Genomic DNA, 25,469 nt, shown 5'->3' on the forward strand with positions numbered 1-25,469 from the left:
GAACTAGGCATATTAGAAAATGAACACAAGCAGCAATATTTAGCATGGCTCTAATACCTTTCTTTGTAGTCTACAAGACGAGTCTATTAATCCAAGACAGACCTAGGGACAAAATACTAAGCCCGGAATCACCATACTCTCAAAAGCTGTGATACAAAACGTTTCAGCCTCTAGTACTTTGTATAGTTGAGTAGTATACTGAGGAGGTATTGGAAAGGTCAGAGTACCGACTTTTGTGAATGCTGAAGCTCTCGCAAATGGAGTAGGGAAGATAGATACAGCCAAATTTAGCTTACCCGCCCTTGAGCTAAGCTATTTGGTCAGCCTCACAGAAACTCAAGGAGCCACTTAATAGAAGTAGGTAGGAGGGTTCAATAAATAATCTCGTCTTGTTAGTTGATGTTGACAGTCCCAATGTATAGGCAGTTCATCGTGCCTGAGTGAGGCCTAACTGACTCTTTGGGATCTCAATAAAATCCTGGGAAGGCTTAGGGTTCAGAGTTTGTTACTCTGTTCTCTGAAACTCACACCTTCATGACTCACCCAAAGCCCCAGGCATCTCTGAACGGACACCCCTATCTGCAGCTCACCCCCCACCCCCTGCCAGCCATTTAGAAAATCTCCCTCAGAACATGTCAAAAAGTCCAGGCTTTCAGATTCACTGATATATAAGGCTTATCTCTAGATCTGCCCTAGTTTGTTGCTTCTGAGATTAGTGACAGCAGCCGGGCCACCTCATAAATGTCCTAAATGATCTACAGCACAGGTAGGAGGAGAAGTGAGTTCAATTCAGAACCAAAGGATGAAGTAATTGTCCAGTGTTCCATGTCGCACCTGGCATAGTAGGAGATACAGAAGTATATGCTGTCCTAGCCTTTAAGAAGCTGCAATGTGGGTGAAAACCGATACCTTATCCCTACTTACAGAACAAAAAGTGTGGCATAGGCATTAGATGTAAAGATCAACTGGGAAGGGGAGAGAGACTGCGTTTTAGCTGTGTGATCTCTGGAAAATTAATTAAAGTCCCTGAGCCAGTTTCTCATCTGAAAAATGGGGATAGTAATTAAAAGCTATCCCACAGGGCTGACAGGGGGATGAAAACGGATAATAAATATAAAGTATTTAGCACTGTGTCTAGTTTCTCATAAAACTGAATAAATGGCAGCTGCTGCTATCATCATCATCATCATCATCATCATTTCTCTAGACATCAAATACAAAGATTTATTAAGCCATTACGTATTGGGAGTGGTGTGGATCCAAGAATAAAGGCTCCTGCTCTCAAGGACCTCCCTATGTAGCTGTTTTAAACCAACTCAGGGCAGATTATTTGCTCCTTTAAAAAAATGTTCCCACATAACGAAACAAAGGTCAAAGATAAATACTCATCTAAAGAAAATCTGAGACAGTATAAATAGAGATGCAATTAGAGTCAATGGAGGGTTTCCACCTGCTATCATATTTCTGTTGAAGGATCCTTTTTTTTTTTCTTTGCTAGGACACACTGGGAAAGTATGAGAGGGGTGGCTAAGATGGCTCTAAGCCAAATCCACCTAGAAATAGACCAGCCCCTGGCAGAGGATTAGAAAAGAGGAAACTAAAAGGATAAGGAAAAAAAATTATTAGAACCACAGATAAACAAAAATTTCTGGTGCTTGAGGAGCAGACCAAAATGAAACCCCACCTCGAGCTCTATGATCCAGGGAATTAACCCGGGTGTGAGAACGCAGGCCCACAGGGCTTGTGGTGAGTGAGAGGGTCAATTCCCCATAGCTTGATTCAGCAGTGGAAGCTTAGCACGCAGAGCAGTGTTACAGAATAACAACAAAGAGAAAAGGTGATCAGAAAAAAAATGAACGGATGTTTTTTTTTTCCTTGGTGGATTACTGTGACAAACACAGAATTCAGAACCCAGCTGGAGAGAGAAAGTTTATTTCCAGATTGGAGAAAAGAACAAGGAGAAGAAAATTTCTACCAATCAAGCAAGCTTTTCAAGGTGGTTTTGCTGGCCCTGACAAAAGCGTGTACAGAAAAGCCACCACTCTCACAGCCTCAGGTAACACGCAATCTACTAAAATTAAGAAAAAATTTAATTGTGTGATTCAAGTGCTGTATCTGTCTTAAGGCATAGGACTTGCTTTGAGCAGAGTAGAATACCAAACGGGGTCTTACTGGGTTATGGGAGGGATTTCTTCTATCAAAGGAAGTATATTAGCAACACAAATAATCTTCAGTTTACAAAAGGTACATGTGGAACAGCCTGGTGACAGACATTAATCCCTTCAATATAAACCAAGGCCTTACAAATCCTGACTACTATCTTGCAGCCACTGGGACTTAAAGCAAGTTGCAATTCAATTATGCTTTAACAGAATAGTTCCTGTGGAAATAACTGTATGCTTTAATTTTAGCTCTTTATTGAAATCCTAAGGCTAGTATATTCTGAGAGTAGCATACTACATTCACATTAAGGCTACAAAACATGTATAAAGGGGATGGGAAAAGAGGCGTGTTGTCCATGATTTTGTCTTTTAAGCAATGACAACAATAAATCAGAGTGAGGTTTTGTTTGTTTTCTAGGAAAATTTAAACATTCTTAATTATCACTTATAATTAAGTACTCTAAGGCCAAACCATTTTAACGTGTCACTACTGAGTGAATCATTCAGGTAAAATTTTTCCATCTGCAAACGTTTGCCCTTGCTGTGCTCCGGCACATCCTGCGCTCTGCAAATCTACGGTGGTATCATCATCATGACTGTATTATTTTCTAAAATCGCTGAGGCTAACCTAAAATCCAGTGTCTCAGGAAATGCCAGTTCCTAGCTATGTTAACACGGTTATAATACTAATGCCAAAAAATTATAAGTGATCATGAAATATTTTGCTGAAAGAGATCAAAGGGCCTTGGCTGATGGTGGTGGCCCAAGGATGTCATTCTGTAAAAATCACCAATAAATTATATGGGTCAGCTGGACGGCAGTTATGTTAAACAGAGCTCCACGCTTTAAGGTGCCATAAGATGGCTGCAAAGGAATAATAATGACCTATTTATTTGAGGCAAAGGAAGTGAATGACAGTGATGAAAATACGGTATGTATGTCAGTACTCTTAACTGCCTGAAGCCTTTATGTAAAAATAATTTCTGCTCACATCCTCAAATATTTCTTCCAAACAGAAGGGTGCACTGTGACTTGATAAATTTCCCCTTGAAATAGATATCATGACAATTAGGTTGCTACAAAACACAATTTGATGTGTAGCAGAAGGGTACAAATAGGCAACTTTGGTGCCCTTCTTCAAGAATCCATTTTTAAAACCTTTCTGATTTTCTACAACTCAATTAGTAGATATAATGTCAAGGCAGAAACAGCACATGTTCCGGGCAAAAGAAAACAAATAGGTACAATATAGTGTAGCCATTAAATAAGGCTGTTAACAGGAAGGTAATTTATTTTAAGGGTGGAACAATATCTGGCATGTATAGACATTTTTGACTGCTAATCGGTGTATATGGGTGAGATTTAGAAGACAAAATCAAACTGGATTTTTATTTGTATCAGCAACTATATTCCCTATAACTCCCTGATTTGCCAGACAATTCCTAAAAACAAAACTATGGCACTGGAGAGCCCCATTCGCTTACAAGCAAGCCTCCTGTAGTAAACTACAAGTTGTTAGGGCATTCCTCACAATGAAGAGAAAGCTTATCGTCTAAAGAAAAATAAAATGTATTTTTATGATTAGTAATGACCATGACAACAGAGTTGTTGGGGTGGGGGTGCAGCGGACACATAACTCCCCTACTAATTCAATCTTCGATTAACCTAATTTACAGATTCCTTTCTAAAACCTCGTTTTGTTATAAACTCCATTTCAGTGACATTACATAAAACACTTGCCTGGACTGGAATCTATTCAGTCAGCAATATGGCCACTGTAGGGAGGTGACAGGGTAAATCTTAAACGAGACATGGGGAAGGGAACAAATGTTTATCCAGGGCTGGGCACTGTGCAGGATGCTTTACATACTTTTCTCTCTCAAACTCCTGGAGTTTTCAGTATCCCTGCTTTAGAGATGAAAAACCTGAGACAGAGAGATTTAAATAAGCTGCCTGATGTCGTTCAGCTAAGTGGCCAAGCTGGTTCTTGAACCGGGTTCTATCAGATTCTCCAGCCCATACAGCTTGCACTTTTTACCAGCCAGCATCAGGCTTTGATGCCAAGGTTCACACTGGCTCTGCCTTGGAAAGTGTACTTGTTTTTAAAGAGGGCTGTTTGCCTATGAGCAACTTCTGATTTTTTTATTTCCATATTTTATCCAGAACACAATTACACACTTTAAGATGAGAGAGAAACTGTTCTGAATGTAAAACACCTTGTTTACTACTGCTTCCTTCTTTCAGTGCTCAGCACTCTGCCCCTAGAGAAAGCCTTTATTACCAGTGCATGGCGGCCTTTTGCCAGCACCACGAGCTCTCGCCCCCGCTGCCTGGCTGTTCATAAATAAAGCACTTCATTTACACCGGGGGAGTCTCTCTAGTCAAGACTATAACAAAAGGGCAAGTCATAGTTAAAACAGAATTGAGTTTATACTATAGCAACTACGTAAACTGTTACTGACATAGAGAAGGAGCACCGGCAACTCTTCAAAGGGAAGACAGTTTGCCCAGAGAAAGAGCAAATAAAGTCCCTTGACCTACTCCTTTAGTAGCAAAATCATATTAGGAAAACTAATCATATTAGGAAAACCTTCTGCTCTATGGAAGACTGAACCTAACATTAAATCAGCACAGTCATGTCGTCTAAATAGGAGTCAAACCAAAACTATAGATTGTTAAAAAAAAAAAAAAAATCCTGCTGATGATCAATGTAGTAAGTTATTACTTTAAAAACTCCACTATAGTTCTTGAAATTTTACACAAATGAAAGGCTTGGGTTATTAATAAATTCCTACCCTCCTAGGTTTGAAATTTTCAAAGAAGCACGTTTTGGAAATCTTATTTTCTGTAGAAGTGTGAGCCTTCGCTGACTTTAAGCTTCAAATGCCTTGTCAATTATGCTCATTTCTGTTGGCTACTATTTTTACAACCCTGTTCAGGATGTGCCCAACTTGGAAGCAGAACCTCTAATCCCTACCCGAAAAAAAACCCATCACTAGTAGAGGCACTTGCAATTCCTGCTAACGTTTCTGAGAGCTAGTACAGAGTTGAGTACGTTTCAGGAAAAGAATGAAAAAAATTAAGATTCTGCTGAAACCCAGAGGGAAAAATCTTTCTAACTACATATGTTCCCCCAAGTCAACGTAAACACAGTGTTCACTACAAATCATTAACAAAGCCATTAAGATTTGATTTCTATCTAAGCAATTATTGTCAGCATATTTTGTACATTTCCTTTAAAAGACTCAATCCTATCTTTCAATTCATTAAACTGTTCCCTGCATTTACAGAGTTTTATATCAAATCAGAAACCTATTTGAATTAATAAGAATTACAGTAAAAGTAATTTGAAAATAAATTATTCGAAGTTCAAGCCACGAAAGCGTTTGATGAAAGAATTTAGTTCTATTTAAATATTACAGTAACATTTTTAGGCATCCAATGTGCAGACAAGAGACAGTGAGAACCAGTGTCCGAAGAAAGGGGCTCGTCAACTGTAGATTTAAGGTAAAGGGTGTGACCTCTTCAAGACAAATGCCATTCTTTATTTCTGAGACAGGCAAATTTCAACCGGCATGAATACTTTAGTATTTATCTAAAATCAAAAGCAATCAATCTGTCTGCTGTTTACAAAGCCCCTCTTAACCTTTTTGATCCTCTCCATGTTTTGTTACACCAAACAGTTAAGTCAAATATGTTGATTGTCTGCTCCAAGGACTGCCTACTTAATGGTGAAAATAATTATGAATGCCAACCATACAGTCCACAGGCTTAGAGAAAAAATAAACTAAACCAACTCAACAAATAATGGAGTGAACAAGAACATGTGACATTGACCCAAACACTTCATCTGTATCACCTTGTTTTTTATAGAACCCTATGGAATCTGGAATCAATAGAACTGAGTAGAAAGAAACTTGGAGATCAACTCTCTCACTTTAGGTCCAGGGAGGAGATAGGCCTGAAATCATATGGCAAGCATGAGGCCCAGCCACGAGTAGACGCCAGACCTCCTGACCAAGTCAACAAGATATTTCTATTCTTGATTCATTCTGGATAACACCTTCGATTTATTGCTAATTACAAAAGCAATATATATTCAAAGGCTTCTGTTGTTGTTGTTGTTGTTTTGAAAGCTTTATTTTATGTAGAATTTAGAACACTGTATCCTATGGCATGGAGATGGTCAGGATCTCAAAAGAATCTTCTGCTATAAAATTACTGTTGTGTCACTTGAGCTTATGAAAGGAAAAAATATTTTATTTAATTTAATCTCCTTTTGTAATCAGTAAAAGGTGAGGCAAATTTTTGAATGGCAAGTTAAAGAGTAATCCTCCTCTGTGCTGGTTTTTTCTTCAATTAAAATTGTTGATTTCCCCTGAATACAAAACAAAAAATATCTTCTGACACAACATTAAGCTATTCAGGAATATTCTGTATACACATTCTTGTTTAGTTGACTAATGGCAAATTAACGTTCTCTATTTTCGCTTAAACACATACTATAGGTATGTTTGATTAGCATTGAATTTCAAAAGCTGATTACTATGCATGCTTTGATTATGTAATTACATAATAGAGTATAATGGCTTCTTTGGAGTCATTATGATCTATATGGCAAATATGTTTCAGTTTTGCTATAGTTTAAATACACGTTGAAATGACAGCTCATAACAAGGTTCCACTTTTCAGTCTTATCGGGCATTTTCCCATTCATCCTAACATCTCCTTGACACCAATTAAGGTCTATTGTGTCAAGCTGCACACACTTTTGAGAAATTCCTTTTGTTTTCTTGGCATTCAAAAGAGGACATTAATTTTAAAAGCAGTATTAAGCAAAAGGCCTGGTTTTAAAAAAAGGCTGAAATTCCATCCTTCATCCATCCTTTGAAAGGCCTGCAGGGAATCACATCTAGTTCATTAATCATTGTTCAGACAACCACAAGGGGGTTAAAGACGGAATTTCACCTTTAAGTCCAAAATGCACATGAAGGGAGAATGGTCAAGAATACTGATGCTTAGGGTGGTGGCTCACCACAATGCATTCCGCTCAGGGTCTAACTCAACATCAACCACACCAAATAACACAAAGACCCATTTTCTCAACCCTCATGTCTCCTAGTGTCCCTTATATTCTGAAGTTCCTTTGGGGAGAGGCAGCTCTGAAACAGTACAGCAAGATTTCTCCTTCAGAGTCCCCAGACTGGGTTTTCCACAGCTGTAAGGCCAACAAAACTTATCTAGTGAATAGATTTTCAACAATTCTACCCTCAACTTAACACACTGGAAAGTAGCCAGGATTTTAAAAAGTTATTGGAAAGAATTATATAAAGTAGGAAAAAAGTTATTGGAAAGAATTATGTAAAGTTTCTTTTGTCCCCATGAAATTCTTTAATGTCAGCTGCAAGAAGAGTTCTTTTTGCTTTTCTCTCCCAAGAGAATGATCTTATACCATGCCGAACCAAAGGCGACCAGAGTCTTGATTTTAAAGACTAATATGCATCAAACCATTTCTACCTTTGTGTGTATTGGTTTTTGACATTAAGGCTGAAGAACGGAGGTCAAGCACAGTCCAACTTGTATTTACATACAGGATGGGTATCTCTTCTGAAAGAAAACATTGATTAGATGGGTGAAAACTCTTTTCAAGGAAGGCTGTGACAAAAGAAAGTAGTTATAGCATCCCTGCCTGTACTATTTCAATTTCAACCATCACATTAGCTGCCTTTCCTTTAAAAGACTGAGCTCAATATGACTTTTTAATCAGGGCCCACACCACTAAAAGGGCCAAGCAATTATGACGCTTAAGGTCTGAGCTGTCTGATCCCATAAAAGGAGAGGTGCAATTCCCTCTAGAGAATGTTTATGTGGAGTGACACCCATTGGCTAAACTTGAAGATCTGAATTAGCTTTTCCATTAAAATTCACTTATCAAAGAAGCTAACGGCAATAAAAGAAACAGGAATACAAAAATTAACCATAAAAGATAATAATAATCATTGAATCCTTTTGCTTTTCACACTGGAAGGTGAAAACCAGAGACTTTTTTTTTTTTTTCTGTCACTCTTTTTCATAGCTGGATAGGTTGCATGGCCTTTTCGTTCATAAGCAAGATAGCATCTTTTTTGGAGGGAAGATAGGCTAACCCTGAAGAAAAATTCTCTCCAGTGGACAGGTTTTATGAGAATTAAAAGAGAGAGAGAGAAAAACAGAGCCCCCAAAGTAGAAGAGCCACTGTTCCATTTGTTTGTGAGATGGCATTGAAATCACCTTGTGGAAGAGTCATTTTAAGCCTGCTAAATCTGCTTAGAGGCTCTTGGGAGAAGGGGGGGCTCTTAAAAAAATATTAATTAAAAAATAACTGCAGCCATCCAACAAACGTGGACTTTGGAGAAGAACAATCGGAAGGCAGAGGCTTCTTATAAAACTAATTGTGTTGGCAAAGCAAGCAGTTTCTTCTCAATGGATTTGATTCTGTGATGCTCGTTTATGGCAAAAAAAAAAAAGAAGAATAGTTTTAGATTGAGCTGCTTTAGTAGCAATTCAAAGCTGGGTGGTATTCCAGCATTTCAAAACATACGAAGTTTCTTTTAGACAAAATGGAGTTGTGCTGAAGGTCAATTGTTGATCTTCTGTATCAACCACTTTGCTAATGAACTTATAATATGATATTATACTTGAGGAAATATTAAATGACTGCTTTCTAGAGTGAAAACCAGTCATACAAAATTCCACTGTCGACAAGCATGGACTATTGAGAAGGAAACTCATGTTCTTTTAAAGGGGATGAACTGTGTAAATAGCAGCTGATAGCTGATGAAGCACAAACCCTCACTTCATCTGGTGTGTTGGTCACAGGCCCCAAAGTTATCTGAAGTCTGGGATAATAGGAAGCGACTGATTTAATTCAATATAGAACTATCTACATTTCCCAAACCACAGGCTATTCACAGCTAAAACAAAAGGTTTAGTGGATTACAACTCAAAACACATATTTGAAAACCACAAAGGAAGATACAAATATTAGGTTCTACTGTTCCTATAAAATCTAAGGGAACTTAGATTTCTCTTTTACCCCAGAAGAGATCTTAGTAGCCAAACTACTTATTATATATACTGCGGCAGCCTCTGGTGAGCTTTTATTCTGTAAGAAAATATAACATTGGCTTTCCCTAACCAAATTAACGAAAAATTTAGGATTTCAAAGCTATGGGGATGGGTGACCCTACTGTGGTCTCTTCTACGTTAATGGATCCTTCTCAATTCCCCTGAGTCAGAAGTATATCAGAGATGTGGGCCGTTCACAATACTTGACATTACTAGTTACACTTTTTTTTTTTTTTTTTGAGACAGAGTCTCACTCTGTCACCCAGGCCGGGGTGCAGTGGCAGGATCTCAGCTCACTGCAAGCTCTGCCTCCCGGGTTCACGCCATTCTCCTGCCTCAGCCTCCCGAGTAGCTGGGACTACAGGCGCCCGCCACCACACCTGGCCCATTTTTGTATTTTTAGTAGAGATGGGGTTTCACCGTGTTAGCCAGGATGGTCTCGATCTCCTGACCTTGTGATCCGCCTGCCTCGGCCTCCCAAAGTGCTGGGATTACAAGCATGAGCCAGTGTGCCCAGCCTTACTAGTTTATTCTCTACAAAATTATTTAAATTACATTTATTTACAACCCCATCCTCAAGTCTCAATGGAGATAACGTGTATTTCCCTTAGTTTATATACCCTAATTTTAAATACCCAATTTAATATGATTTTCTCTTTGATAAGAGGTACTGTAATTAAACTTGGGTCACTTTTCATTTCAGCTCACTAAAAGCTGGGTTTTTCCCCCTTTACATTTGCCTCCAGGGTGTTAAAAAGATTAACAACTAGTGTAAAATTTTTAAAATCATAAGACTGTAACAGGTAACAATAATTATTACATAAAGAGAAGAAAAGGAAAGCGGCTGCTATTCTCCATATGTATAGAGGCAAGAAAAACAAATTATTTATTTCCACAGCACTTATTATTAATTTTTCTAATATTAAGAAAACTCTCACTGCTATCTGGAGGAGGGTATTCTTTTAATCATCTGCATGATAACAATAGCTAATGTATTTTTAAAATGTTTCTATGCAAGGTGCTATGCTTCTTTTTTTCCTTTCTTCATATTATCTCATTTAAACCTCACAACAATCTTATATGGTTCAATATCCCATTATCATCCCCATTACACAGACAAGGAAACTAAGAGTTACATATGCTGAATGGAACCAATATTTGAACCTCTGTCTGTTTAATTCTAGATTGAGTGCTATTAACAGTTACACTATATTAATGAGGTAGCTGAAAGGACATTAAGCTTTACGATGCTAAAAGAAGGAAGGTGAAGTAATGAAATGAATCTATAGTATCTCATTTTTATAACTCAGGAACAAAACTAAATTAACATTCTCAGCATATAAAGGAATCTGAAGCCAAACAGCCAATCTATCAGCAACCAGCACGTTCCAATATGTGATACTGATAAAATAAGGTCTATAACAGGGTCTTTAGTATTTAGAGAGGAGATGTCTGTTCTGCCAAATGACCCAAACTCGAAAGGCAGCTCAACTCCAACTTAACGGCATTTACAGTACCTGCTTCAAGGGCATTCATTAGTATTGACAGTCTATGTGGCTGAAATTTGGCTGTAATAGCAGTCTCTCTCTACATCTCCTCATTCATTTCTCCTGCCAACAAGAGTCATTGAAAACCTTCCAAATTTGAAGCTTAGAGCCGACAGGACAAGCAAGTAAGGATATCAGTTGGAACACATCAGATATGGACTCAGAGTGAATGTCAGTTTCAACTGACATTACTACAGAAACAGAAAATGGGGAAGTGGGAGGGGAGAGGTATTTTATATTCTTATTCTAGAGTGTATTCTGTGAGTGGTGTAATATGGTTTGTTCAAGAAACAGCTGTAAATCCATGATAATCATCATGCTGAATAACGCTGCAACATTCAACTTACCCACATCTCCTACCAGGAAGCCAAGTAGCTTTGGACTAATATATGAAATGACAATTTCTTAGCTGGAAAACTGGGCTCTATGACTAAGGCCCTTATTGCTGAGTTATTCACTCTATCATCTGTCAATCATAAAGCAAGTGCTAGTGGTTTTTTGTTTGTTTGATTATTAGTTTTTAAAACTGGTTGTCTTCAGTTGCTGGTCCCATTTCAACCTGGGAAGACATATACTAGAGGTAGAAAGCTCTTTTAAGCCAGAGTTTAATGAAGGAATTGCATATGGAGAGAAGTCAGTGGACCAAAGAGATTCCAGATTCTACTCTTATGCCTGCTGACTCCCCAGTGCAAAGCCTATGTCAGACAATTATCACAGTAACTATACAAACTGGTGCCATTATAACAATAACTTGATTAGTATCATCCAAGTGTGGGTTGCTGATTAATCATCACTGAAATTAGAGATAAGTGAGAATACATTATGTGTGACTTATTTTTCACTAATAGGGGGCAGCTAAGAAGAAATGAGACTATCACACTTGGAAAACAGGAATTTTTGTTGTAGTTCTGAGCTTCCTGGTGGTGAACACAGGAAAAACTCTCAAATTCTGAATGTTTCTGTATTTTAAAATGGATGTTATCTCTCCAAAAGGATTATTATGAGAATTGAGTGAAGCAATGCCTATGAAAGTATTTAAGCTCCAAAAATGCTAAATAGAGAACTATGACCTTCTCTTCCATATTCTTCATCAGCATCATCACCATCTATGCACTCTCTATTTTATTAGGACCTTCTTATGATCTTCCATAATCTGCTGAAAATTTTTTTTATTTCAGAGGTTTAGCTATAATTGTTTTAATTCTAAGGCTAACTAAAAAGCAGAGAGTAAATTAAAATATCTTTGTCAAACACTGATATTGAATTGTAAATTAAAAATCACAAGCATGAAACATATAAGGTAAATAGCAGATGAGGGCAGAGGACCAGACATTTGGAATTGCAATCTACAGCATTAAAAACACGACTTATCATCTGGGTTTCCTCCCTTTCTGTATAAGCCCATAAGTAGTTCAGAGAGCAATCACCATATTCAAAGGGTGTGAAGGGTGCCTAGTGTTAGGCTGGTAATGCAATACACCCTTCTCCCTGAAAAACCTAAAAAAAAATCAGTATTTCAGATACCAAACATCTTGAGGGAATATGGTGTTCCACAAAAGTCAGCTTTCCATACAACTAAACCTCTCTCTAAGACTAATGAAATAAATGACAAATTGCACGAAAGCTTGCTGTCTTCCCATTTTCTCTGTTCTATGCTTCTACACAGGGAGGACGTCATGAGTTACTGAAATATGTGGGAATACTTGGCCTTCCTCTAAACCAGGGGTGTCCAATCTTTTGGCTTCCCTGGGCCACACTGGAAAAAGAACTCTCTTGGGTCACACATAAAATACACTAACACTAATGACCTCTGATAAGGTTAAACACACACACACACACACACACACACACACACACACATATCTCATAACGTTTTTAAAAACTTTACTAATTTGTATTAGGCCACATTCAAAGCTGTCTTGGGCTGTATACGGCCTGTGGGCTGTGGGTTGGACAAGCTGGCTCTAAACAGTCTTAGCCTGTTAGGCTTGCACGTGTCCACTGCTGTTTTCCTCGAATGCTGGCTGTCACATCTCACAGGTAATTCCTGCCTTTAGGACTAAGTGCATGAGCTTTGAGAAAGCTATCGGGTGTTGAGACCTTTCCTGCTTCCTAATGAGTTCCTGGGTGTGTCTAAGATGTTCAGGGTCTCTGGAAACCTAACCTTCACTAAAGTGGTGTGCTCCTATGGCATCACGGGACATAATTTTCCCCTTTCATTTGACACTGAACAAAGAAAAGTTGCACAAAATTTAATTAAATAATAATATTTGGTTCAGTTTGATAACTATACAATGACACTAATAGATATTCTTAGGTAAAAATATACCCTTGAATGTAGGAAGCAAATCAATATGTAACTGATACTAACAGTAGTTACTGACATAATTTCTTAATTTATTGCTTGATCAAACCCACCTATTACTAATCTACTCATCAAAGCAGGAAAACTGACCATGGAGGAACTCCTACTTGTCCTGCAGGATTGAGCTCAAAGCCATCAGCTTTCTCCATGAAGAGAGCTCTGATGCCAAGTCAAGGTTTCTTGATGTCTAACACACAAATCATATGTGTCTCAGTCTCAGTGCTCATTACATGGATAGTTCTGTGATTATTTGTTTATAGGGTTATTTCGTTCATTTGATTTTGATCTGGGTTCAATCCTAGCTCTGCCAGTTATTAGGCAGAGCTTGGGAAACGTAAACTCAAAGTTAAACTCTCTTAACAGATTTCTCACACATAAAATGGGTATGAAATACCTCCCTTGCTAGGTTATCTTGAGAAGCAAATGGGATAATCCACACATTCGCACAGCTTGTCTTGACACAAAAGCTGTGTGCCAAAAAATATATATTATTATTTTAATTATTTTTAGTTCCTTGAGAGCAGTCACACTATCTTAATCATCTTTGTATCTCGAAAGCATAATACAGTATTGGCTAAGAGGGCAAATGTTAATAAATATTTGTTGAATAAAGTTACTAAATGATAGGCTGTTTTAAGACTTCACAGGTGCCAGGAGCTCCCACTTGTTGAAGTAACTTGTCCAAACAACATCAAGACATATTAAGTGGCATCCATATTCCACACTAAATATAATTTTGAATTAATATTTTCAAAGGGCTTTTGCTTTCAAAATTATTTCCAATTGTATATTTTATTTTGAAGCCAATACTTGTCGACGTCTCGGGGATTTTCACAAGGCTCTTGGAAAGAAACGGGCCTTCGTAGTGGACCTAGAGTGCTAATAGAGAAAACAGCCCTACTTTAAGAAGCTCCCAATGCTGCAAGGGAGACAAACACACACACACACAGAGACAACGAACACATACTTGTAAGTCACAAGTTACTAATACGCTATGGGTACCATAGAAAAGGATGACCAGCTCAGTTGGGATGAGGGTGCAGCTTCCAGAGAGGGGGAAAGAGGAGGAGAAATCTGAAAGGAGGATCGTGGCATATTTGGAACAATGTGAAGAATACAGTGTGCTCTGAATAGAGACAAGAAGGAACATTTTCTGGAAAGGTCATTAGGTCCAGATATTGAATGACATTGTATGCCAGGCTAGGGAATTTGCACTTTATCTTGTAATTAATAGGGAGCCATTAAGTGATTTTAATCCAGGGAATGATTATACCTGTATTTTGAAAGATAACTTCTATGTAGAGAGGGATGGGAGGCTGAGGAGGAAAAGGGCTGGAGTCAGGAGGATCAGTGAAGAGACTGCCACAGAGTGCTCAGGAGCTGATAAGAGTCAGGGAAAAGAGTATAGAGAGGAGGAAGCAGAACTCAGGAGAAGGAAAAAGAGAGTGAGCAGGAGTGGAGAATACTTCAGAGGTCAGGTGCACGGGCTTTGGCATCAGTGTTCCCCTTTTAAAGGAAGAAATGAGCATTACTTGCCTCTATAAACGTCACTTAATGTCTAGCAGCCTTCTAAGGAAAGACCAGCAAAGAGCTAATTTCAGAAGTTAGAAGGCAAAGGACACATACATTTTCCAGTCTGACTCAAGAGGGTTTTCAGTAGCACTCAATTGTACCAAAAATATAATTAGGACACCTGCCCACCGGTCGGTCCCCTCAGAGCTTTGCTATGCAGTGTTGTTGACCAGCAATTTTGACAATCCCTGGGAGATTACTAAAAATGCAGAATCTCAAACTCACACCAGACCTACTAAGTCAGAAAGTGCATTTTAACAAGACACTCAGATAATTCCTATGCATATTAATTTGAGGAGCGCTGGCCTGGAGTATATTAATTCTAATCACTCACACAAGACTAACAGCTTAACCAAGGGAGATCCTAGAAAGAGAAATATTCCTAGATAACTTGTTTTGAGGAAACTGGTGAATCTTGGTGTGTCATGGGATTAAGAAGATCACGAATCCTAGCCACCGAATGAGGCCAGTTTCCAGGAATAAACATGTTTAAAAACAAATTTTTAAAAATTCAAGGTTGCATGAAGATAAGTTGGTGTGGCTCATGGATAAAGTCAATAGGAAACTAAATGTATCATTCTTCCTTAAGTTGCAAACAACAAGCTATACACAGATGAAAAATAACAACAACCAATGCACAAATGAAAAAGCCTCTCCCAAAGCAGCTAGCTGACTGTGACCAATGCATAGATTATTTTGCACTTAGTTGCAAAAATGACTACTTCTGGCCAGCGCTTTCACACTTAGTGGGTCTGTCGGTTCACAAGCTGTAGCACCCTAGTTAAATTTTTGCTTATTTGGTTTTATTGTTACTGTGTGTTTTGTGTTTGTGAGTGTTAGGCCAGTGAAGACAAATACAGCAAATAGGGAAAGAAAGCAAGTGTTCCAAAATGAAAACTGAATCTTTTCAGCTACAGAGGTTTGTTATAAAAGTGATGAAATTCAGCTATATGATTTGAAGGCAGGAAAAAAATAAAAGCTATCCTACCCATTACAACAGGCCTTTTCACTCTGGCTAGCAGATAGAATTTGCTGCAAAAATATAGGTAACCGCATAAACAGAAGTTTAAGAGAAAGAGCAAAAGTCTTAAGCTTGAGGCAGAAAGAATCAGGCTTGGAATGAGCCTCATAGAATGTTCAGGGGAAGAAAAAGTAAACACCAGTTTCATTTCACACAGCCTCTTAATGAAGAGCCATGGATCAGCCTGGACTGCTGGCCCTGTTCTCAGTCACTGGAGTCAGTGTGCCTCGTGCCATCCGGACATAGGCTAACAGCATCGTTAGCAGCGGCTCACAGGAGGAAGTAACACTTACCTTGAAACCAGAGAATTCACCTCAGAGTGAAAGGCTCAGTGTGGGGGAGGTTCTTTCCTATCACTCTGAAAATTTATATACCTAGGACTTCAGTTTGTTTCCGTTTTCTAGTAAACTTTTTTCCTGGTTGGAGGTGGGCAGGGAGAGAGAGGGAGCAGCAAAATGGCCACTGCCATGTTCTAGTTCCTATTCTTTGTGTTAACATATGGCAATTGCAATAGGTTCACACTTACTCCTTCCTCTAAAAAACTGGTTCTTACATGAAAGCTGTTGGCTGTTCTTACCACTGGTATGTCCAGATGCCTTCACTGCAATGGGAGCACATCTCTGAACAGTTTTCTGCTGGGTTACTGAAGTGCAGCTTCAGAGACAACAACGTTCTGAATTTCGGTCTCTTAAAAAAGTCGTTAGGTTTATGGGCAGTCATGCTTGTCACATTTAGAGTGTGAATTACGTACTTCATGGAAAGCCAGTTAAGCCCTCACAGTTGTGCACAGCCATAATTTCTGCAGAACAAGCACCAACAATTGAGGAACTTTATTACGACTACTTTTCATGTGTAAGATGCCAAAATCAACCCTTCCAACGTTACATGGTAGTTTTTCTTTTTAAAAAAGTTTTTTTTTTTTTTAATAAAGAAAAAAATAACCTAATGGGCTACTTGCTGTTCTATTCACTTTTTAGATTTGCCAATTTTTGAGTGACTGCCAGCACCAGGGACTCTTTGTAGCACCTTATACTTGGGATATAATAAAAACATGAAATGATTAAAAATACTGTGAGTGGAACTGCAGAAGGAACTATATATTCTGGGCCCCAAGGAAGGCCGTTTCTTTGCAGAATCAGACAGACTCCATTTATGTTATTAAATTGTAGCACTATTCACTGTCCAGGCTGGAAGCTTCCTGACATGTCAAAAGCACTAAATATGTCCAAAGCACACATTAGAACCTTAACCTTTAGAATGCTGGTATTCTCTAGCATTGTAACCAGAGGAGCATAGGAGTTGTGTATCCAGTTCTATGATATCTTTTAAATATCAAAAATGTTTACCTGTCAAAAAATGTTTATTTTTATCACTAATTCACCAGTGAATGAAAAAAGTATGAAGAATGGAGGGCTTGTACACAGAGTAAAGTATTAGTATAAATGACAGGACCAAGTAATATTAATAGTAATAAAAGCAGTAGTTAAATGCTGCTTCTTTGAACCTTAGTTCTATGCCAGGCCACCCTTTTAAGGGTGTTTGTTGGTTGGTTGGCACACATCTGCGTTCTCAAACGTTGTCACATGCATCGGCATCACCTGGAGGGCCTGTCTGCTGGGCCCTTCCCAGGGTTTCAAATTCAGCAGGTGTGAGGTGGAGCCCAGGCGTCTGCATGCCTAATAAAGCTCACAGGTGATGCTGACGCTGCTGATCCAGGGTCTAAGCTTTGAGAATTGGCATACATAATCTAACTGAATCCTCTACCATCCATCAAAGTATTTGCCCATTTTATAGATGAGGAAACTGAGGCTTACAGCAGGGCTCTTCCACTGACTAACTGGAAAAACTTGGGCAGGTTACTGAACTTCTCAGGCCCTTGAGGGTGATCATTTCCATGAGGACTTTTCTCATGGCCAGATTGTGTCCTTTCCATGTAAACGACCCCCTGACTTTATCCGAATGTTAATCCATGTCCCTTTTTTTCTACTGCCCATTACTAGTACCGTATCAGCTCAGATTTATGATCTGCCAGCTGTGTTGTGATTAGATGTCATCCCTGTCTTTCTATTACTCCGATATTGATAGATAAAATTCTGTGGTGATGCATCGCCTGCCCTTTCAAAGGTTACTGCTAGCAGATGCTAGGAATCAATACGGTTCTTATCTGTCACAAACCACAAGAAAAGCATGGTAAACAAGGCTCAATGAAAGGCCTGTGAACAGGTCAAAGAGGGAACTCCGAGATGCACTCTGCCACCAGCTCTGTTTCCCGACCTACTCCAGAACCCAGCTTTGTTGGATCTCAACTGTCTAAGATTTGGGCCCTATAGCTTAGAGCCAGGCCCAGAGTCCAAAACCATCTTTGGTGAATCTTGTCGTGGACACTGGCAGCCAAAACCAACAAGCTAAAGCTCTACTTTTATTATAACGTGTTACCAAGATCAATAAGATAACTGAGTTCTTTGGAGGTAAGTACTAAAGAAAGCTAAGGTTTCCTTTTCTCCCTCTGTCTCTCAAATCTAAGGAGACATAGTAGTTCACCTATACTTTTCCTTTCCTCCATCCATCTTTCAAATAGGAAGAGTCTTACTTTAGAGGAAAATGAAGATAAGAAGCACAATCATTTTTATTTTTTAGATGATTGTCGCTCAAAGCATAAAGAAAAACAAATGGTAGTCACAGGTGCCCTAGAAAGCTTTTAATTTTTTTTAAAGAACATGGAAAAAAAAAAAGAAATATGTTGACTTTCCAACTTTTTTTTTTTTTTAGATGGAGTCTTGATCTGTCACCATCGCTGGAGTACAGTGGCGTGATCTCGGCTCACTGCAACCTCTGTCCCCGAGGCTCAAAGCGATTCTCCTACCTCAGTCTCCCAAGTAGCTGGGACTATATGAGCGTGCCACCACGCCCAGCTAATTTTTGTAGTTTTAGTGGAGACAGAGTTTCACAATGTTGGCCAGGCTGGTCTCAAACTCCTGGCCTCAAGAGATCTGCCCACCTCAGCCTCCCAAAGTGCTGGAATTACAGGCGTGAGCCACCACACCCAGTCTTAACTTTTTTTTTTCCTTTTTTTGAGACGGAGTCTTGCTCGACTGCCCAGGCTGGAGTGCAGTGGTGCCATCTTGGCTCACTGCAACCTCTGCCTCCCGGGTTTAAGCAATCTGAACTCCTGAGCTCAAGTGATCCACCTGCCTCGGCCTTCTGAAGTGCTGGGATTACAGGCGTTAGCCACCATGTCCAGCCAACTTTTTATTTTTTTAAAGGAAAGAGTTGCTTTATCTATAGATCAAAGCAGAGCTAGGGACTCTACCTATCTGTTAGGAGTCTACCTCCTTAAGGTTCAGTATAGCCCAAGAGAAGCTAAAGAAGGAGTATTCCTCCAAACACTGTCCAAGCAGACATCCTGCCACCTAAAGATCTCATCCTGAACTCTTCAGCATCGTTTCCTTCCTCTGTCACTCCTGGCTGTGTGCCCTTCCCGCCTCATTTCACTTTAGTTCTAGCGTCTCCTTTGCTCAGTCCTGTCTCCATCTCTGAGATGATGGCTCTTAACTCTGTGTTTTTTGTTTTTTTTTGACAGCGTCTCACTGTGTCACCTCAGTTGAAGTGCAGAGCTGCTATCATAGCTCACTGGAGACTTGAACTCTCTGGGCTCAAGCAATCCTCCTGCCTCAGCCTCCTGAGTAGCTGGGACTATAGGCACATGCCACTATGCCTAATTTTTTTTTTCTTTTAATTTGAGACAGGGTCTCTCTATGTTGCCCAGGCTGGTCTCAAACTCCTGGGCTCCAGAGATCCTCCCAGCTTGGCTTCCCGAAGTGTTGGGATTACAGGCGTGAGCCACCATGCCTGGCCACCCTTCTGTTTTAATGTGCTTAGATTGACCTCTCTGGATTAGTCTCAGGACAGTCTCTAATGATCCAATGTGCAGAGGATAAGACAGGTAGAGCTCAACACTCTAAAAATGGTTCCCTTCCCTGGTTTGTATCAGGTAATACGTTGCATCATACATATTGGTTGTAGGCTGGATGTAACAGAAAGAACTCTCAATGGTTGTATCATACTGTATCAGGTAATATGTGGCCAGTGAGCCTCTATCTTTGTGCCTGATGGCCTGAATGGCCAAGGCCTGGTCAGTTTTCAGAATAATGAGGGGGTATAGTTGCTGACAAGACATTAGGTCAAACGGCTACATGAGAATGACCAACACTGATTGATGAGGGGCTGTGCTTGTTGACTGAATCATAATAGATTTTTAGAAAAAGATTTCCAAGTGCTTTTTTATTTTATTTTATTTATTTATTTATTTTTTTTTTTTTTGAGACGGAGTCTCGCTCTGTCACCCAGGCTGGAGTGCAGTGGCCGGATCTCAGCTCACTGCAAGCTCCGCCTCCCGGGTTCACGCCATTCTCCTGCCTCAGCCTCCCGAGTAGCTGGGACTACAGGCGCCTGCCACCTCGCCCGGCTAAGTTTTTGTATTTTTAGTAGAGACGGGGTTTCACTGTGTTACCCAGGATGGTCTCGATCTCCTGACCTCGTGATCCGCCCGTCTCAGCCTCCCAAAGTGCTGGGATTACAGGCTTGAGCCACCGCGCCCGGCCTTATTTATTTTTTTGAGACGGGGTCTTGCTCTGTTGCCCAGGCTGAAGTACAGTGGCACGATCTCAGCTCACTGCAACCTCCGCCTCCCAGGTTCATGCCATTCTCCTGCCTCAGCCTCCCGAGTAGCTGGGACTACAGGTGCCCGCCACCACCCCCAGCTAATTTTTTGTGTTCTTTTAGTAGAGACAGAGTTTCATTGTGTTAGCCAGGATGGTCTTGATCTTCTGACCTTGTGATCCGCCCGCCTCGGCCTCCCAAAGTGCTGGGATTACAGGCCTGAGCCACCATGCCTGGCCTACCTCCAAGTGCTTTTAATGAGACCATTGGTAGGTACCTTCTTGGGAATTTGCAATGCAGTCTACCCACTTGCTACATAGGCCAAGTGCTTCTCAATGCCTGAGACTTACAAGCTGTAAGAGAGAAACCATGAGGTAGGCTAAATTTCATGAAGGTACACCTATTGATGGGCACAGTATTTCTTCCTATATAAAACCATCAAAAAGTTATTTAAAAACATATTGAGAAATGGTACACAAAAATAATACTAATATGAAATTATTATTTAGCTACACAGGAGGACTTAGACTAGATTTCCTGAGCTCTGATTCTCATTTCAATTAGAACATCTGTTACTGAACCCATACATTAAGAGTCCCAGGACCTCTGTACCACTACTTTTTAGAATTAATGCCTCTCTCAAAAAGTAACACAAGACAATTTCATTCTAATTATAAAAATTATATACTCATGGTAGAAAAAGTAAAACAAAGCAGTATAAACAAAATCCCACAATCCCATAACTCTGAGATACGTATTATTAATATTTTAGTGTATTCCTTTTTCATTTTCATATGTTGAGGGGGTGTATGTGTGTGATGTGCACATCTACATAAATTCTATAATTTTAATCACTGTCTTATGTGTCCGTCATATAGGAATACGATTTCAGTGTCTCCTTTTTGTTATATATTTACATTGTTTCTAAGTTTCTTTTTCTGAAAATGTTCCACTGAAAATACTGTTGTAAAAATATTTCTTCTGGTTACAGCCTATTTAGAAAACATCTTTTTAACATCCACAATTTCATGCACTCCAATAAGTATTTTTATTTTTTTGAGACGGAGTCTCGCTCTGTCACCCAGGCTGGAGTTCAGTGGTGCGATCTCAGCTCACTGCAACCTCCGCTTCCCAGGTTCAAGCAATTCTCCTGCCTCAGCCTCTTGAGTAGCTGGGATTACAGACACGTGCCACCACGCCTGGCTAATTTTTTGTAGTTTTAGTAGAGATGGGGTTTCACCATGTTAGCCAGGATGGTCTCAATCTCCTGACCTTGTGATCTGCCCACCTCGGCCTCCCAAATTGCTGGGATTACAGGCGTGAGCCACCGAAGATATTTGCAGCATGTATACATTTTGTGTCACACTTTTTTTTCTTTTTCTTTTCTTTTTTTTCTTTTTTCTTTTTTTTTTTTTTTTTTTTTTTTTTTGCTGCTAAGGAAAACTCAAAGTAACAAATGATTCTAACCCAAAGGGATTTGAGACCCCTTTACTCCTTATAAAAACTCTGTGTTACCAACTAGGATTTGATGTATATATATAAACAACTTACGCTATTCTTACTTTTAAAGCACTCACTTCTAAGGCATTTAGAATCTACAAGGATGAAATCAACTTCAAAATTTAAGTCACAAGTATGTTCGTCCCATAGAAAACACTGAACACACTTTAAATGAAAGACTAAACAATAGGCTTACTCATATTACAAAGGCTGATCAGGGAGCCTTTTGTGGTCTCCCACAACTAGGTTAAGTGCCTCTCCTGTGTGCTTCCATAAGCACCTCACTTGTCCTGCTTCAGCACTTGTTCAAACCTCTACATGCCATCCCAGGCTGTGATACAGTAAAAGCAAGTGATGAACAAACATCTCCTCTGAACCAGGCATTGCGTACCAAGCTCTGCAAAGCCATAGTGGCTGCTATTTTCTTTGTTGGTACTGTGTCTGGCAACAAATACTTCTTGAGTGAACAAATGAATGAGTGCATGAACAAACGAATCAATAAACGAATAAGTCGATAAATGAGGATTCATTTTAGGGTTTCTTCACCTAAGCTTTTCTATGCCCTTGATGGGTCTTTTTTTTTTTTTTCTTTAAACATTTTATTTTGAAATACTTAAAAGACTTACAGAAAAGTTGCAAAAATAATGCAGAAAGTTATCATAAAGCCTTCTTCATCCAACTTCTCCTAATGTTAACATCTTATTTAGCTGTGGTACCGTTATGAAAACTAAGAGGTGAACGTTGGTACAATACTGCATGATTCTGACAGTTTGAAGAGTACTGGTCAACTATTTTGTAGACTGTCCCTCAATCTGGGTTTGTTTCATGCTTTCACATGATTAGATTGAGGTTATGAATTTGGGGAAGAATGCCACAGAGGTGATATGCCCCTTCCTTGCATCGTATCATGAAGTACATGACATCAAAGTCTTACTATTGGTGACATTAACCTTGATCCACCGGTTAAGGTGATGTATGCCAGGTTTTTCCACTGAAAAATTAAGACTTTTACCTTTCCAGAGTCAGTTAATTGGAATTGGAGTCACTGACATCCAGCCCATCCTCACAAGGAGGGGAATTTAGCCCCATCTCCTAAGAGGGAGCAGTATTAAAGAATTTGTAGATATATGTGTATGTTAAAACCACCAGAGGAATTAATAAATATTTGGGGGAAAATACTTGGAGGCTGTGAAACTATCATGTTTCTCCTTAAACTTTCACTTGTTAATTTTAGCATCCACTAGTGGATCTTGTCTGTAGAAATTACTTCAGTGTTCAAGTGGTAATATTTTTATTTCTTTCACTCCTTAAATTGCAATTCTTCTGTAAGGAAGACATTTTTCTTTCCTCCCATTTCTTTATTCAGTAATTTAATTATATCAGTATGGACTCATGTATATTTATTTTGTTCTCTGGTTTATAATCCAATACTATCATTATTAATATTTTGTTCAAATTATTTCACCTTTGACCATCGCGAGTTCTTTCTGCTATATCCAGCATAACAGAATTAAGGAGAACTTAAAACTAAGTTATCAGGAACCACTGTAAACGGAAACAGCAAACAATGAAAAGGGAAGAACAGAAAATGAGTTAATTGAACATTCTATGAACAGATTTTTAGGAAAAGATAGAGGAATAGTAGTACGTTGTTTCAAAATAAGAACAACGATAGCAAAAGAGCTGAGAATCTGCTATAGTACTATGTCTATATATATCTTTTCTGATTCCATTGTGACAGTTTACATTCACAGAAGGCAGCTGGGTGGTGAGGTCCCTGTAATAAGAGGAGGAAGATGAGATCGAGAGTCAAATTCTAACAGACTCAGATGTTCCCTGCAGACTGCTGCCTCCACCCCGTATGTTTAAATACTACTCAATTAGGATCAACATTCATTTTTTATTAATGCTCTTCTGAGACAATGACTCTTTTATCTGCATTTTATCTTCCAGCTACATTAAGACCAAGGACACTCTCACAGAAGATCTAAAGGAGGAGACCCTGATGAATTGGGAGTTTAAAATACAAATGGAACTTCCTTTGTCAGTCTTGATTTGTTTTATTAACATCTGAAGGTTGATTTATAACAGATTACCAAGCAGGAGAGAACTGTTTGTCCAATCACTTTACTTAACACCCACAATTAGAAAAAACAAACATTCAAAAATGTTTCCTTTCTATGGGCTAATGGATGGCACATTCAGTTCTAAAATAGTCACTTCCATCTCTGTCATCTATTGTAGCAATCAAGGACAGGCGTACCCTATCTCAAGACCACAGAAAAACATTCTCTGCAAAATGAAGGTTTCAGAGACCTAGTTTTTCCATGAACACAACAAAAGCTCCTGTACAAGGTTTGTGATAATGATGAGAGTTCTGATGGTGGAATCAGATGGAGCTCAAATCCTGTTTCAACTTGTATAAGCTTTGTGACCTTGAGTAAGTTATTTAACCTAAGCCTCCATTTTGTCATCTATAAAAATGGAAATATTAAGAACCATTGTGACTGATGCGAGGATGAAATGAGACAATGAACGTGCTGTCTGACATTATAAGGATTCAATAAACAGCAGCTGTTATATGACAGTCATGATGATTTCTCTTACTATCCTTCTTTCCACACCTACACATGAGAACAAGTTGGAATGGGGTGGGAATGGGGAAGGAGAGTCTATTGCCTGACCCCATTTACTAAACAAGGGTACCATGAAGGTAAGTGAACGACACCACAGTATTTCTCCATCTCTTTGGAGGGACACACACACAGGCAAACCATTATATTAGGAATGAAAAGTCCGTTAGCATTAAGAAAAATGTAAGGCATTCATTAGACTGCGTTTGCTCTCGAAATACTGTTTACGAGACTGCCTCCCACCTACCACATGCCCCTCCCCTTCTTGAATATACATACTTACATCAGGAAATAGTTTTCTGTTTGCCTATTTTTTAACAAAAGGAATCATAACATCTTCCTATTTTAGGAATTCAATACCAATACTGAAATTTCCTCTTTTCTCACAAGGAAAGGAAAGAAGTGACTTTAACCTCTAAGACAGAAGGAACCTGGGTGTTTTGTTCATGGTGCTTTCTCCAGTGCCTAGACCAGTATCTGGCCCTAGTCTTCCTGGGCCTCTGGCTTCTGGTCTATAAGACACAGGCTATGCCACATCTGGGAACCCTGGTCAGTGCATTCTTGCTGTTGTATTACCTTTATGTTCTGGCTTTTCGTTCCTCAGCCATTTAGCCCTGCCTCTATCCACACAGGAAATGCTTTTGGTATGTATTCCTTGTATTTTTACATGCTCCAGTGCTCATCTCTCATAAAATCATGGAAAAGTTTCCCGGTCTCCACCACTGAATACACCTACCTGTGTTGTAAACACAAACACTACTCCTACAATACAGGTTGTCTAATCTGTATTTGGGACCGGTAGTTCACTGGGTTAATCCAAAAGAATGACTTATGGTGGGAAATCATAAGAAAAGATACATATATGCCATAAACATTTTGATTTGAAATGTATGGCTGTACATT

The 25,469-nt window shown here is 39.2% G+C and overlaps 1 protein-coding gene and 1 long non-coding RNA gene across 5 annotated transcripts in view; one reads left to right on the forward strand and one right to left on the reverse strand.

Moving 5' to 3' along the window:
• CADM1 (cell adhesion molecule 1) overlaps nt 1-25,469 on the reverse strand; it is a 330,900-nt gene that overhangs the window by 64,492 nt on the left and 240,939 nt on the right. The gene's annotated exons all lie outside the window — the stretch shown is intronic.
• On the forward strand, nt 1,407-24,524 carry LOC144334603 (uncharacterized). Its single transcript, XR_013404566.1, has 3 exons — nt 1,407-2,056; nt 23,675-23,792; nt 23,887-24,524. It is a non-coding gene; the product is annotated as an uncharacterized LOC144334603 (long non-coding RNA).

This window comes from Macaca mulatta, chromosome 14, assembly GCF_049350105.2.
Source record: "Macaca mulatta isolate MMU2019108-1 chromosome 14, T2T-MMU8v2.0, whole genome shotgun sequence".
NCBI classification, from domain to species: Eukaryota; Metazoa; Chordata; class Mammalia; order Primates; family Cercopithecidae; genus Macaca; species Macaca mulatta.